General features: G+C 42.2%; 1 protein-coding gene across 1 annotated transcript in view; it reads right to left on the bottom strand.

The window, feature by feature from the left end:
* Positions 1 to 13695, bottom strand: part of DYM (dymeclin) — a 350411-nt gene that overhangs the window by 216554 nt on the left and 120162 nt on the right.

The raw sequence follows: 13695 nt of genomic DNA, 5'->3' as shown, positions 1-13695 counted from the left end.
CCTCCTGACAGGTGCTTTTTGGAGGGATAAACACCAACACGTTAACACTGATCAGATCTAGGATGGTGGCAATGGTCGTGATATTTTAGTCTTTGTACTCATCTAGGTTTTTATTTTGATTACCTGTTATAACGAGCAGATGACATTTTTAACGAACACCTCTGTAAAAGAAATTAAATGCTTTGGTAAAGAAATTTTAAATGGATGGCAAATAAACTGGGAAATGTCATTTTCCCAGAACTAACACAGGTAGATACTTTTCACTTCCTTTTTATAAACCGTCAACAGTTCAGTGTGACCATCTGTTCACTTCTAATATTTTACATTTTTGAGTAAACACACGATATAAAACTACCGCATGGACCCCTATCAGTATATCACTTCTTACATAATTGTGGTCCTGCAAATCTCAAACATTTTCTATGATTCACTGGAATGACTTTTCTATTCCAGTGGGGGTATTCCTGCCCACGTTTTGGAGGTCCCCAAAGGAACATGCAGGGACGCTCAGCATGCACAGAACGCCCAGTACGAACCCCCAGTGTAGGCACAAGCAAACTTGAGGCCCAGGAAGAGAAATTACCCAAAGGATGTTTTTTTTAACGTAGGAAAGATCTTAAGATGATTGACAAAGACCGTAAAATTTCTGTTTGGCACTGTGCTCCCTGCTTTGCATTAGGAAAACTTAGATATTTGAATAAAAAATATCAACTAATAATTCATCATTACACATCACAAACTTAAACTGATTCAAAGCAATGTTCATGTGAACAGTTGCGGAATGTGAAACATTTCATAAGAGATTCAGAATCGTTTAAGAAAGCGCAACCAGCAGCCAAATATTATTTGCTTTGGGACTGACTTGTTGTTTATCTTAACATTATAAAAAGCTTCCAGTCACTTCCTTCCACTCAGAGTATGCCCCGGGACCGTGTACCCCTGCCTCCACCGCTGTGTGTTCCAGGATCGCAAGCAAAGAAAAACCCAATCAGGAAGTTCAATCTGCAAGAAAAATAATCACCGAGCGCTCTCCCAGGTAAAAGATAAGTGGGGTTTTTTGTTTTCTTTTTCTGTTTGTTTGTTTTGCAGATTCTCTTCACAGCTGCGCATCTTTGTGACTAGAAGAAGTAAGAGCTGACCGCCCCTGGAAAAAATTTCACACACGTCTAACGGCACAACTCCACTCTCATTTTTTTGCCCCTTTCGGGTTTTCCCAAAGGGGGCTGAGAAGCTGCGTGCAACGTCAGACACACTAAGTTTTTATTAAGAAGCTAGTGCAGCCCCGCCTGCCCTCACCACACACATCCCTCCTCCCTGCCCTGGCAAATATCACTGCAGGGCGGCCTTTCCTTATAGGGAGAAGGGAGGCTGCCTGCCACTGCCTACATTGTAGTTTAAACTGGCCCATGATGTTGGACCAGAATTCTTCCAAAAGTTCATTTCTTTTTGCTGATCCAAGTCTCTGATCTGTGACCCAAGAATCTTAGTGGAATTGCATTTTCCTGTTGGCAAACAAAATCTCTCTCCACCAGAAAAATAAGGGAAAGTTACAGTATGTTTCCTTCTGTTCTAAAAAAGCAAATTAAGGATGGTCTCCCAAGTTTTTTAATTGTATCCCTCACTCAGGTCTTCCAAATAAACTCTTAAAATAAGATGTATCTAACTAAAACTAGTAAGCACGGAAATAAACTAAAAGAACAAATCTGGTGTTGATGATTCAATCTTTTAAAAGTATGGACTCGAGATTATTTATCCGTTAACAATAAAAATGTGAGGGAGGGGACAGGTCTCATTACCAATATAGCTGGTATGACAAAATCGTTGACTTTTTAAAACTGAACTGAGTGTAAAAAAATTAGATGTATGCCTCAGGTGTTATCGATGCTAAGAGAGCATCACTGCGTTCTGCTCGGTGAGAGCCATTCTCTCCCACTGGGCACACAAACTAAAGTGGTTTCCCATAAGCCCTTCCACACTGAGCCCTTGGTTTTGCTAAAGTGTTACACAGAGAGGCAAAAGTTGAAAATGCGTTAAAATTCTGGCAAAGGGAGCAAAATGACTGGAATGGAAGAGATGTTACTATTCACAAAACACCTGTTCACTTGCGATCATTACTTGATCAGGAAGCCATGTATTAAGCATTTTATATTAAAAAAAAAAAAACCCACTAGTTTCTTTCTTAAACACAGGCATTCGGTGTGCCTTAAAAAAATGGCTGAGGGGCGCCTGGGTGGCGCAGTCGGTTAAGCGTCCGACTTCAGCCAGGTCACGATCTCGCGGTCCGTGAGTTCGAGCCCCGCGTCGGGCTCTGGGCTGATGGCTCAGAGCCTGGAGCCTGTTTCCGATTCTGTGTGTGTCTCTCTCTCTGCCCCTCGCCCGTTCATGCTCTGTCTCTCTCTGTCCCAAAAATAAATAAACGTTGAAAAAAAAAAAAAAAAGGGGGCGCCTGGGTGGCGCAGTCGGTTAAGCGTCCGACTTCAGCCAGGTCACGATCTCGCGGTCCGTGAGTTCGAGCCCCGCGTCGGGCTCTGGGCTGACGGCTCGGAGCCTGGAGCCTGTTTCCGATTCTGTGTCTCCCTCTCTCTGCCCCTCCCCCGTTCATGCTCTGTCTCTCTCTGTCCCAAAAATAAATAAAAACGTTGAAAAAGATGAAAAAAAAAATGGCTGAGTAGGGGTGCCTGGGTGGCGCAGTCGGTTGAGCATCCAGCTCTCGATTTTGGTTCAGGTCACGATCTCACAGTTCGTGGGATTGAGCCCCTCTGCGCTCCATGCTGGCACAGTGGAGCCTGCTTGGAATTCCCTCTCCTTCTCCCTCTGTTCCTCCCCTGCTCGTGCTCTGTCTCTCTCTCAAAAATAAACAAACATGAAAAAAAAATTTTTTTTAACTGGCTGAATATGTTGGGTCATTATCACATTATAATTTTTTTAATTTAAAGTAATGGTAAATAGGCTCCAGATCAGCACTTTCGGCAGAATGTCTGATTTTCATGAACGGATTATGGATGCAAAGTGGTGGAGGTCTGCCTCACAGAACTATAGTGGAGGGCCAGTTGTTGGGGGTCCAACTACAAAGTCTCGACCTTGATGGAAATGCTCAATATCTTAATGACGGTGGTTTTTGCATAACTGCACATAATTGCTAAAATGAAACTAGACACAGCAAAAGCAACTTTTACTGTATATAAATTATATCTCAATAAACTTGACTCCACCTTACCCTCTCCAAAAACATGTTGGCACGGATGTGGAGCAAGTAGAACTCTCATTTACTCTAGTGAGAGTGTAAACTGGGGCAAAAAATTTGGAAAACAGTTTACTTGTAACCAATATAAGTGAATGAGGCACAACTAGAACCCAGCGATTCCACTAATTATTTTACTAGTGGACCAACAAAATGTTTACATGTGTGCACAGACAGGTACACGAATGTACACAGCATTGTCTTAATAGCCAAAAGTTGGAAATATCAAATATATATTACAGTAGAATGGGTAAATGTGAGATAGTCTTAAAATGGAATACTACATAATAAAAATGAACAAACTATGCGTCATGTAAAACCACAGATCAATTTTACAAATAAGCAAAAGAAGGAAGACACAAAAGAATACATAGCATATGATCCCATTTATATAAATTTCAAAGCCAGACGAAACTACAGCGCTAGATGTTGGGATAGTGGTTTCCTTTGCAGTTGGGAGGGGAGAGAGGTCAGGTGAGTATGTGAGAGGAGTTTTGGGGTGCTAGAATTACTTGATCTGACTGACCAGCAGGTACATACATGTCCATTCACTCTATCATAATGAATTGAACTACACTTCATCTGTGTATTTTTCTGTATGTTACCACTAAGAATAAAAATGTTAACTACTACAAAAAAAAAAAAAAAACAAAGTATGCATCCTTTTTTGTAAGATGATGATGGTAAGTATATCCCACAGTGCTCAAAGCGGTTGTCTTTGTTTACTGGAACTAAAAGTGATTTGTTTTCCTCATTAGAATGCTTTGATTTCTAAACTGAGCATGTAGTGAAAGAAATCCTAAAATCCGCAACAAGTTCATGGGGTATCCTTAGAACAATATTTCTTAAAAGAAATATATTAAAATATTGGATTAATGAGGAAAAAATCATACATAGAACATAAAGATGTTCTATCTTTATTAAAGGGCATAGTTGTCAAGTGTCTCTTTATCTCTAACGAAATTTATGTTAAGAAAACATGATCCCTAGCAATTATTTTTTTCATTTTAAAATGAACATAGGGGCGCCTGGGTGGCGCAGTCGGTTAAGCGTCCGACTTCAGCCAGGTCACGATCTCGCGGTCCGTGAGTTCGAGCCCCGCGTCGGGCTCTGGGCTGATGGCTCAGAGCCTGGAGCCTGTTTCCGATTCTGTGTCTCCCTCTCTCTCTGCCCCTCCCCCGTTCATGCTCTGTCTCTCTCTGTCGCAAAAATAAATAAACGTTGAAAAAAAATTTAAAAAAAAAATAAAAAAAAAATAAAATGAACATAAAAGAGCAACGTACACAATCTTGAACTACATCCAGTCATACTATAATACTAGGTGATGGGGGGGGGGGTCACTAATAGTTTCGCTTTTTTACATGTGTTTACATTTAAAGCCCTCTTAGAATATCTGGTGACTGCTAGTTCCTAAAACAATTTTGAGTCAAATTCAGTTTTCCTAAGACAAAACAACATGATAATACTACCCCATCCCGTATCCCAGAAGGAATACTTTGACCATCACAAAAAGAAAGAGAGAGAGAGAGAGAGAGAGAGAGAGAGAGAGAGAATATCCCAAGCAGGCTCTGTGCTGTCAGTGCAATGCAGGGCTCGATCCCATCAGCCACGAGATCATGACCTGAGCCGAAATCAAGAGTCAGACACTTAACTGACTGAGCCACCCAAGCGCCTCAAATTTACTTTTTATGTAAAAATATTCATATGAAATTCTTTACCTTCTCCAAACAAAAATCAAGGTTAAAGTCTGAATTATGCATGAGATTTTGTCAGAAACTACCTAGATTAACTGTAGGATCAATCCTCAAAAAACACAGGAAATAAACAGTATCAGTAACCAAAGAGAATCCATTTGGAATCTACCAATAAGTTTCTACCCAGTAAAATCTTAGACTGATTACCCACATTAGCATTCAACTTCCACTTGTGGAGGAGTAAATATAAATCAAATAGGTGCAGAGGTAATAAACAATATAGATTTATTCCTACCTTCGGTAGCCACCATTTTTTCCATGTAGGTCTCCAAGTGTTACTTTTCTGGGAATTATAAACTGAGAATCTGTTACTACTCCCTGGTTGAAAATGACATTGATGGAAAGACGGAAGGAGTTTCTTCTCAAAACTCTGATCATTTCAATTTTAAAATGAATTTTTAGGGGCGCCTGGGTGGCCCAGTCGGTTAAATGCCTGACTTCGGCTCAGGTCATGATCTCACGGTTCAGGAGTTTGAGGCCTGCATCAGGCTCTGTGCTGACAGCTCAGAGCCTGGAGCCTGCTTCACATGCTGTGTCTCCCCCTCTCTCTGCACATCTCCCGCTCACAATCTCTCTCTCTCCCTCTTTCTCATATAAAAACATTTAAAAAATTTAAAAACTAAAATGAATTTTTAAACGCCTTAAAGACATCTACCATCAAAGAATAGGATGGGAACTTGGAAGGCACTAGGAAACTAGAATCTTTAAAATGAGGACATCCATCCATAAATATTTGGAATATTAAATTCATTTAATTAACGAATCCAATAGGTTCCCAAGATGTAAATGCTCAGCAAGGGGCATCTGGGTGGCTCAGTCGGTTAAGCATTCAACTTCGGCTCAGGTCATGATCTTGCAGTTCGTGGGTTTGAGCCCCATGTCGGGCTCTGTGCTGACAGCTTGGAGCCTGGAGCCTGCTTCGGATTCTGTGTCTCCCTCTCTCTCTGCCCCTCCCCCATTCGCGCTCTGTCTCTCTCTGACTTTCAAAAATGAATAAATGTTAAAAAAAACAAATTAAAAAGTGAAATGGCTATAAATATCTACAGTTCCTTGAGATATTATATAATGACACTGTGAAACCATCGTGATTAGCAAGACACTGAAACACTCATCAGGATGATTATTAATAATAATTTCTGTATTATCAAAAAGATTTTCTTCTTATTAATAAACACAATTTTAAATATGTTAAAAAAATTTTTAATTGTATTCTTTGGAAGATGTCGATTTATAGATGTCTTATAATGTACATGACACATTAGTTTAACAATGCACTACATAATTCATGAATCAATTCACTTAAATTAGGGGGCTGCTATAAAAGGTTGTATCAATGGGATGGATGATCAATAATGTTTGAAGACTACCATACTCCAGAAAGTGTTGAAGGCGGGGGATAACAGAAGACAAGGAATCTAAAGAGGAAGAAAAAAGCAGTTTTTGCCATTTAATGACGATCTCTACTAATTACCACATTAAAACCAAACCAAGCATTATTATCATTCACCCAATTTTACAGGCAGATTAAACTCAGAGAGCCTCAGTTCCTTAGCACCCAAGTTGCTCTCAGTCTAAAGCAAATACTCTCACCCACTGCCCTCACTGCGTCTCTGGCTCCCAAACAATAAAGGCGGCCCCTGGTCTTAGCCGTCAATTACAAATTGAAATCCTAACATAGATCAGGTCTCCCGTACCTGGGATATAACAGGCCCTAAATTTGATTGATTTGCTACCAGGAACAGCATTCTGTGCTTCACAAATGAGTCTGTACCCCAATTATCTCGCCCGACTTCTCTCTCACTTTTCAACCTCATCCAGAGAACCCTATATATTTTCATTTTTTGTTTTTGCATGGATTGGGTTTTTTTTTTTTGTTCCTCAACCTTCTGCTTCTGTTCATCTTGGTAATGCATGTGTATTTTCTTGATTTCCCCCTAAGGAACCATCATCTCTCCATTTTTGCCCCTTTCTTATGGTGAATAAACATTTACCAAATTATCCTTTTTTTTTTTTTTAACGTTTATTTTTGAGAGAAAGAGAGAGAGGGAGAGAGCACGAGCAGGGGAGGGGCAGAGAGAGAGGGAGACACAGAATCCGAAGCAGGCTCCAGGCTCCGAGCTGTCAGCCCAGAGCCTGATGCGGGGCTCGAACTCGAGAACAGCGAGATCATGACCTGAGTCGAAGTCATGCTTCAACTGACCGAGCCACCCAGGCGCCCCTTTCCAAATTCTCTCTCTAGCAAGTGTGCCCAGCTCCTTCAATGAATAAATTGATGGCACTACATTCAGGGTGCCCGCAACCCGGAGAGAGGGGACGGGCAGGAATGTCATTCTAACACCGTGTAGTGAGAGTGTTACACAGTCGCGTGGGAAGAAAGCGCTCACTCTGCCAGCGCGTTCCCAGGAGAGCCTCCCAAAGCTGCTTCCTGTGACCTGGGGCGTGCAGGTGAGTGACAGATCTGCATGCAGGTGGAGAGCAGGAAGGCATCTTCAGTGCACGAAACGCTATCACACAAAGCTGGTCAAGCACGGCCCTTCTGTGTTCCTAGCGCTTCAGTCGGCAATGAGGAGTGAGATAAGGCTGGAAAGAGAGGACTGGCTAGGAGGGCGGGGGCCGCAGGACAGCGCTTCTCCAGGAATGCTCGACCCACTGCCCGATTCTGAAGGGCCCCAGGCAGGCCAAGAATTCAAGTCTTTTCTGATGTTCACACAAAAGAATGACAATTATCCCATATTCATTTCCCGGTGTACCTACGGTTAATACTGACCCATTACGAATGTACTAAATCAGTTATGGGATCCCATACTTGGCTTTCAGTAACTAGAAAAAAGGATCACCAGAGCTTACAGGAAATCCTAAGTCTTCTTTCCAGTAGCTGCTATGCAATGCCTGTTTGTGCTACCAAGCTCCTTATGCCCGGACAAGCGATGTGCACCCAGGCACACACGACAGGCGTTTGGCATTCCTGCGCTCTCCGTTTTGTTTTGAATTGGTCATGGTCTTAAATGATGCACTTTAACCTTTCTGAGTTATAAATTTGTTACATTGCCTTCCAAATGACCAATTAAGATGGTTGTGGGCTCTCTGGTTAACCCTCCAGAACACAGTGATGCACAACTGGGAAGACCACCCCGCCACCAAGGCACGCTTCCCCGCGCCGGGCCACAGCCACCCAGCGGGACGCAACGGAGGCTCACGGAGCTCTGAGTCCCTCAGATAAGACACCTCCTTCCGGGGCCGTGAGGCCAAAGCCTCACCAGGACAAACCGTCAAAAGCCACAACTGGAACTGATCACCCACCTTCCCCTAAAAGCTCGTCAGGACGAACTGCATTATGCCCTGCGTCCCTGTTTACCCAGAGCAGCAAAAAGGTCTGAAGCTCTATCACACCTGGGCTCCTCGCCATATGGTTCGGCACGTCACTTAAATAGCTCTCGCCATCCGGATCCTTCTACTAGCCCTCTGGAACCCAGGTCTTTTGGTGGGGGAGGGGGGGGGGAAACCCTCTAACGCTTTCAAGTTCAATCTCTCTGAATGCCTCAGATATCACAGAAACCTGGGTGTCCCCTGAGGACAGTTCTTTCTCAGAAGACGTTTCAAGCGATGACTCACTTTTTCTCTCTCCACAGCCCATGTACCACAGACTCATTACCGCTTCCCAACTACCTCTCTCCACACATTCCCGCGACCTTCAGACATCCCATCAGTCCTTCTTGCTATAGTCGTCTACAAACAACATTGTCACTTCTCCTCATCTTCCAGTAATGTGAGCACTGACCCCGTCTCTCTCTCAACACTACTCCAGTCCTCATTTTAAAAATTTCAACCTACTCTCAGTCAAGCCACCCAACAGTAAGCCTCAGAGGCCCTGATCTGCTGATTCACTTCCCCTATCCTACCTCAGTGAGCCACTCCCATGGCCACACCCCGCCTACATGTTCTAACTGCACCACCACTACAGTTCTGAATTCCTGCATTCCACGCTCTGGTTACTATCTCCCAGCTTTCCAGGTCACCTCCTCCATGGAATACCAGACTCAAACCGTTTTGGACCTGATCGGGTCTCCATCACTTTTTCAAGGTCCGTCACCACCCCCATGCCCTTGCTTCCCTCCTCACCCAGCTAGGTACTTTATTGTACCTATGTTATAACTCACACATTAGAAAACTTCCGTGAAAGAATCTCACAGAAGATTAAGTACAGCAGGAATATTAGTGAACTAAAACATAAATTGGAAATTAGCCGAATGCAAAGAAGTAGAATTCTCAGAGAGAGAGAGATTGGAAGAACAGAACAAGAAGGTCCAATATATGAGTGACAGGAATTTCCGAAGAGAACCACAGAGACATAACGCAACACAATAAAATTGCCGATCACACAAGCTACCAGAAAGGAGAGGTTTAAGGATCTCCATAACCACCCCTAGGTCAGATAACTAACAAGGTTAAATCCAGGTTTCAGGCTTTTTGCAATGTATCATATCACTAAAAGAGGAGAGAGAGAAACGGCCAGTGTGCTAAGAGATCCCACGAGGCTCAAATCACACATATGCTACTTCTCCAGCTGGGATGCATGAACTCCTAGAGATGGTCCATGATGTGCTAGGAATAAGCACATCAGAAAGGTCAACAAATAAGGTCAGAAAACAGACATGCTACTTTTTCCTGAACTATTAATTTTACACAAAAGATTCCAAGGAAGTTAATTAAGTCCATGAACTGGCAAATAATTCCATCTTAACAGAAATGAAACAAGCACGGATATGCTCATGGAAGGAGTACTTAAACGTGCATTAATTGAGAAGATAAAATACAAAACCTGGGCGTGGGCCAAGCAGCTTCTGACAAACTCCTCCATCCTTAAGGTTATGTACTCACTTGCCTCAGCTATTGTAACTAGGCTAAAAAAAGCACTATTAATAGCTCTGGTTGCTATCTCATCAATGCGTGAATTACTACGATTGGCAGAATTCAAGATCTGCTTAACAACAACAAAAGATTCTTTCTGTAACTGTTTTTGTTCTTTCTTTTGTTCTGCACTTACACGCTGCAGTTTGTGTAGAATATAGCAAAAATGCTGGGAGACTGAGGACAAAAAGTGGTACGCAGAGAGGGAGAGATACAGGGCTCTGCCTCATCCCACGGTTTTCTGGTCACTGTGAAGTTCTGATGAGAAACCCTACAAACCACCCATCCTAGAAGCCTAATTTATTATACTACTGCCTTGTCTGCATCCACTATATATCACCACCCAGGGGTAAGTCAGGATCGGGTAAATTACAAGTAACAGACCCGTGTAATAATGGCTTCAATAAAAGTCCCAAAGTAGTTGCATTTTGCTCTGTGATGTTCTCTTGTGGCTCTACTATGTATAGTCTGCATTCCTAAGTGTCACGCATGGTCCGATATGGCTACACCAGCCCCAGCCATCACATATTCATTCAAGTCAGCAGGACAGAGGTAAATACACGCATTCCCTTTAAGAACTCTACCTGTTGGGGCGCCTGGGTAGCTCAGTCGCTTAAGTGTCCCACCCTTGACCTGGGCTCACAGGCTCACGGTTCGTGAGTTCGAGCCCCACATCAGGCTCCATGCTGATGGTACCGAGCCTGCTGGGGATTCTCTCTCTCTCCTCTCTGCCTCTCTCTCTCTCTCAAAATAAATAAATAAACTTAAAAAAAAAAAGAACTCTACCTGCAAGTTTGCCCATATCACTTCTGCTTACATTCCCTTGGCCAGAATGCAGACTATATATGGTTGCAAAAGGTTCTGAGAAATGTGATCTATTCTCGGCATCCGTGTAGTCCGCTGATACGGGGTAAGAGACAAACTAGCAGTCAGTGTCATACCATATTCAAATAAATCCTTTGCAATGCCCCCTAAACATGCCCCTTCCATCTGAGATGATGGAACAGCTAGTGTGCTGAACATACCCTGCCTTTCTGAGCCCTTTCTGTAACTCAGCTCAGGGGAAACAAGTGTGTCCAGATAACCAGTGAGCTTTATGGACAACTTGAGAACTGGCAGGAACACTGGTACACTTAACCAAGACATCCTTTTTGTTGTTGTTGTTAATATAAGCAACAGGAAGCCTCAAAGCACGTGCTATTAATCATACCACAAAAGAAAGGGGTTAATAACTTCAGCTACTACACAGCAAGAATTTGCCTGCTTCCTGATTTGACCAAGTCAGCTATGAAATTAACGAAAGTAACAGCTTGGATTTAAGCCACACCTTTCCTCACTGGAAATCAAACTTTGCAAGTATATAGTAATGCTATTTTATTTTCATAATGTACCCTAACGACAAAATAAAACCTGGTATTAATTGGCACATCTTAAATCTCTCCTGCTTTAACATTTAATTTGCTATATGCAAATATATACATACACAAGGATAAGAACTGAAAAAGAATGAGAAAAAATGGCAACAGCTGATTTGTCACACCGTGGTAGAATTATAGCTTATCTGTTTAAATATTCGTTACTTCTAACGCTCTTTGTGCTGTAATGTTTTAAACATTTTTATAAACACACACAGGAATATATATATTACACACATACAGCACAGAGTATGGACAACAATAGATGGTATCAGGAAAACATCACTGGTTTTGAAGCTACACGTAATCTTAAAGTCCAGTCTTCCCACCTACCAGCTGTGTGACTTAATGAAAATTACATAACGTCTGTAAAATAAGGATCACACTAGTACCATTTAATGTCTGTTGCTCTCATTTCCACCCTGCTCTCACCTATGATCAGTAGTGTAGGGGGCCAAAACCCGCAAACTCTTATTTTCCAAACTCCTTTGCCTGCTGGCTTCAGATTAGAGCAGACAATGAGACTGGAAGTGGACAAGAATGGAGAAGGCATTTTTCTTTCTGCTTCCGGTCGGCTCTCTAGCAGATGCAACCATGGTTCCACAGGCTTCCTGCTCGGGTAGGAAGGCTCCAAGGGTAGTGGAGCAAACTGGGGCCGTCTCAAAATCAAACGGATCTCAAAACATAAACAATAGATGGACCCACAAACTGTTATTTACCCAAACAGCACCATCTCTTAAGCGGTATAAATATATAAATGGGCAGAATTGTTTTTACTTTTAGAAATATTCCTGGAAAGCTTTATACTTTAGAATAACTACTATTGGAAAGACCTCCTCTCTTAAAGTTGGTATCTGTCAGTCTCTCTATACTTTCTAAGATAAACAAGCCGGGGGGTAAGAATTGACTAATATTACCAAGGCACAGAAATATTATTAGGAAGAGTTTTAAAAAGGCGAATTTAAAATGTTCCAACCCTTACCCTCAATCCATAGCATCAGGAGCCACTGGAAGCATAATATGTCAGGCTATGAAAATATGTGACTCAGCAGCTTATGAAATTTTTAATTGCAAAATGATCTCAACTTGGCTTGCTTTTGCACCAAATGGCCTGGAAAACAGTACTGATAGCTACCAGGCTTCCAATTTGACAAAGTTATGGCCAGGGATGCTAAGGAGGTTGCTGCTGGATCTGCTTATCATCCTTTTCAATCATCTAGAAAAGGGGAGGCAATAGCCTTAATTTTGTCAGCAGAAAGGCTGAGGGAACACGAAACACGAAAGACAAAAATAAACGGTGTTTGGAAAAGTGGAGAAAGTGACACAGATGGGAGGGGGGAAAGATGAGGACGATAAAGGGTAAATGGCATTTGCTTTTAGCACTTATCATGTTCTAAACACTTACTCACTACTTGTCATATATATGTTATTTAAATGTAACAGAAGCCCACAGGGTAAATGATATTCTAGCTTCTATTTTTAAACTGAGGGAATTAGGGTTCGATGAAGTTTAAGTAACTTAATCAAAGTGACACAACTAGCAGAAGGCAGGGCCCAGTTTCTAGCTCAGATCTGATGCCAAAAGCTTCCAACTCACCATCCCGCTGGGGAAGATTTCTAGTTGCTTCTCTCCCTCCCTTTCTTTCGCCTGGCCTCTGTCAAGTATGGGACCTCTATGGCCTTGTGGAAGTGAATCTGGAGACTCCCAAGCACCAATGAATTATACCTCCCCTTCTCTCTCCACTATTCATCCAACTGGATTCAATAAGCCTTTGAGGACCAGGGTCTGGCTCACAAAAGCAGAAAAATGAAAGATACTTACCATAATTCCACAAGGAATCACCGTTCCATTTTTATAGACAGGGAAAGGCTTAGAGAGATACAAAACTTTCACAGTTATAGAGATAATTAGATTACTTACGGTAAAGGGTTTAAACCCAGGTCTGGTCTACTTCCACATTCTTCAGAATCTTACCTAACAATTCTAAAAGGCTCAGGAGCAAAGATACAGCTTGTTAATGCACAAGCTGAAATTTACAACACTAACTCATCCTCACAGTGATTCTGTTCTTTTTACAACATTTAAAAAAAATTTTTTTTAATGTTTGTTTATTTTTGAGAGAGAGAGTGTGAGTGAGGGAGGGGCAGAGAGAGAGAGAGGGAGACACAGAAGCTGAAGCAGGATCCAGGCTCCGAGCTGTCAGCACAGAGCCCCCGACACGGGGCTCGAACTCACAAACTGTGAGATCATGACCTGAGCCAAACTTGGACGCTTAACCGACTGAGCCACCCAGGCATCCCCCAACATTTTATTATGAAATCTGTCAAACATACAGGAAAATTGAAAGAATTATATAGTGAATACCCATATACCCAC

Source organism: Lynx canadensis, chromosome D3, assembly GCF_007474595.2.
Source record: "Lynx canadensis isolate LIC74 chromosome D3, mLynCan4.pri.v2, whole genome shotgun sequence".
NCBI classification, from domain to species: domain Eukaryota; kingdom Metazoa; phylum Chordata; class Mammalia; order Carnivora; family Felidae; genus Lynx; species Lynx canadensis.
Note: the sequence above shows the minus strand (reverse complement) of the source record. Positions and strands in the feature narration are given on the sequence as shown.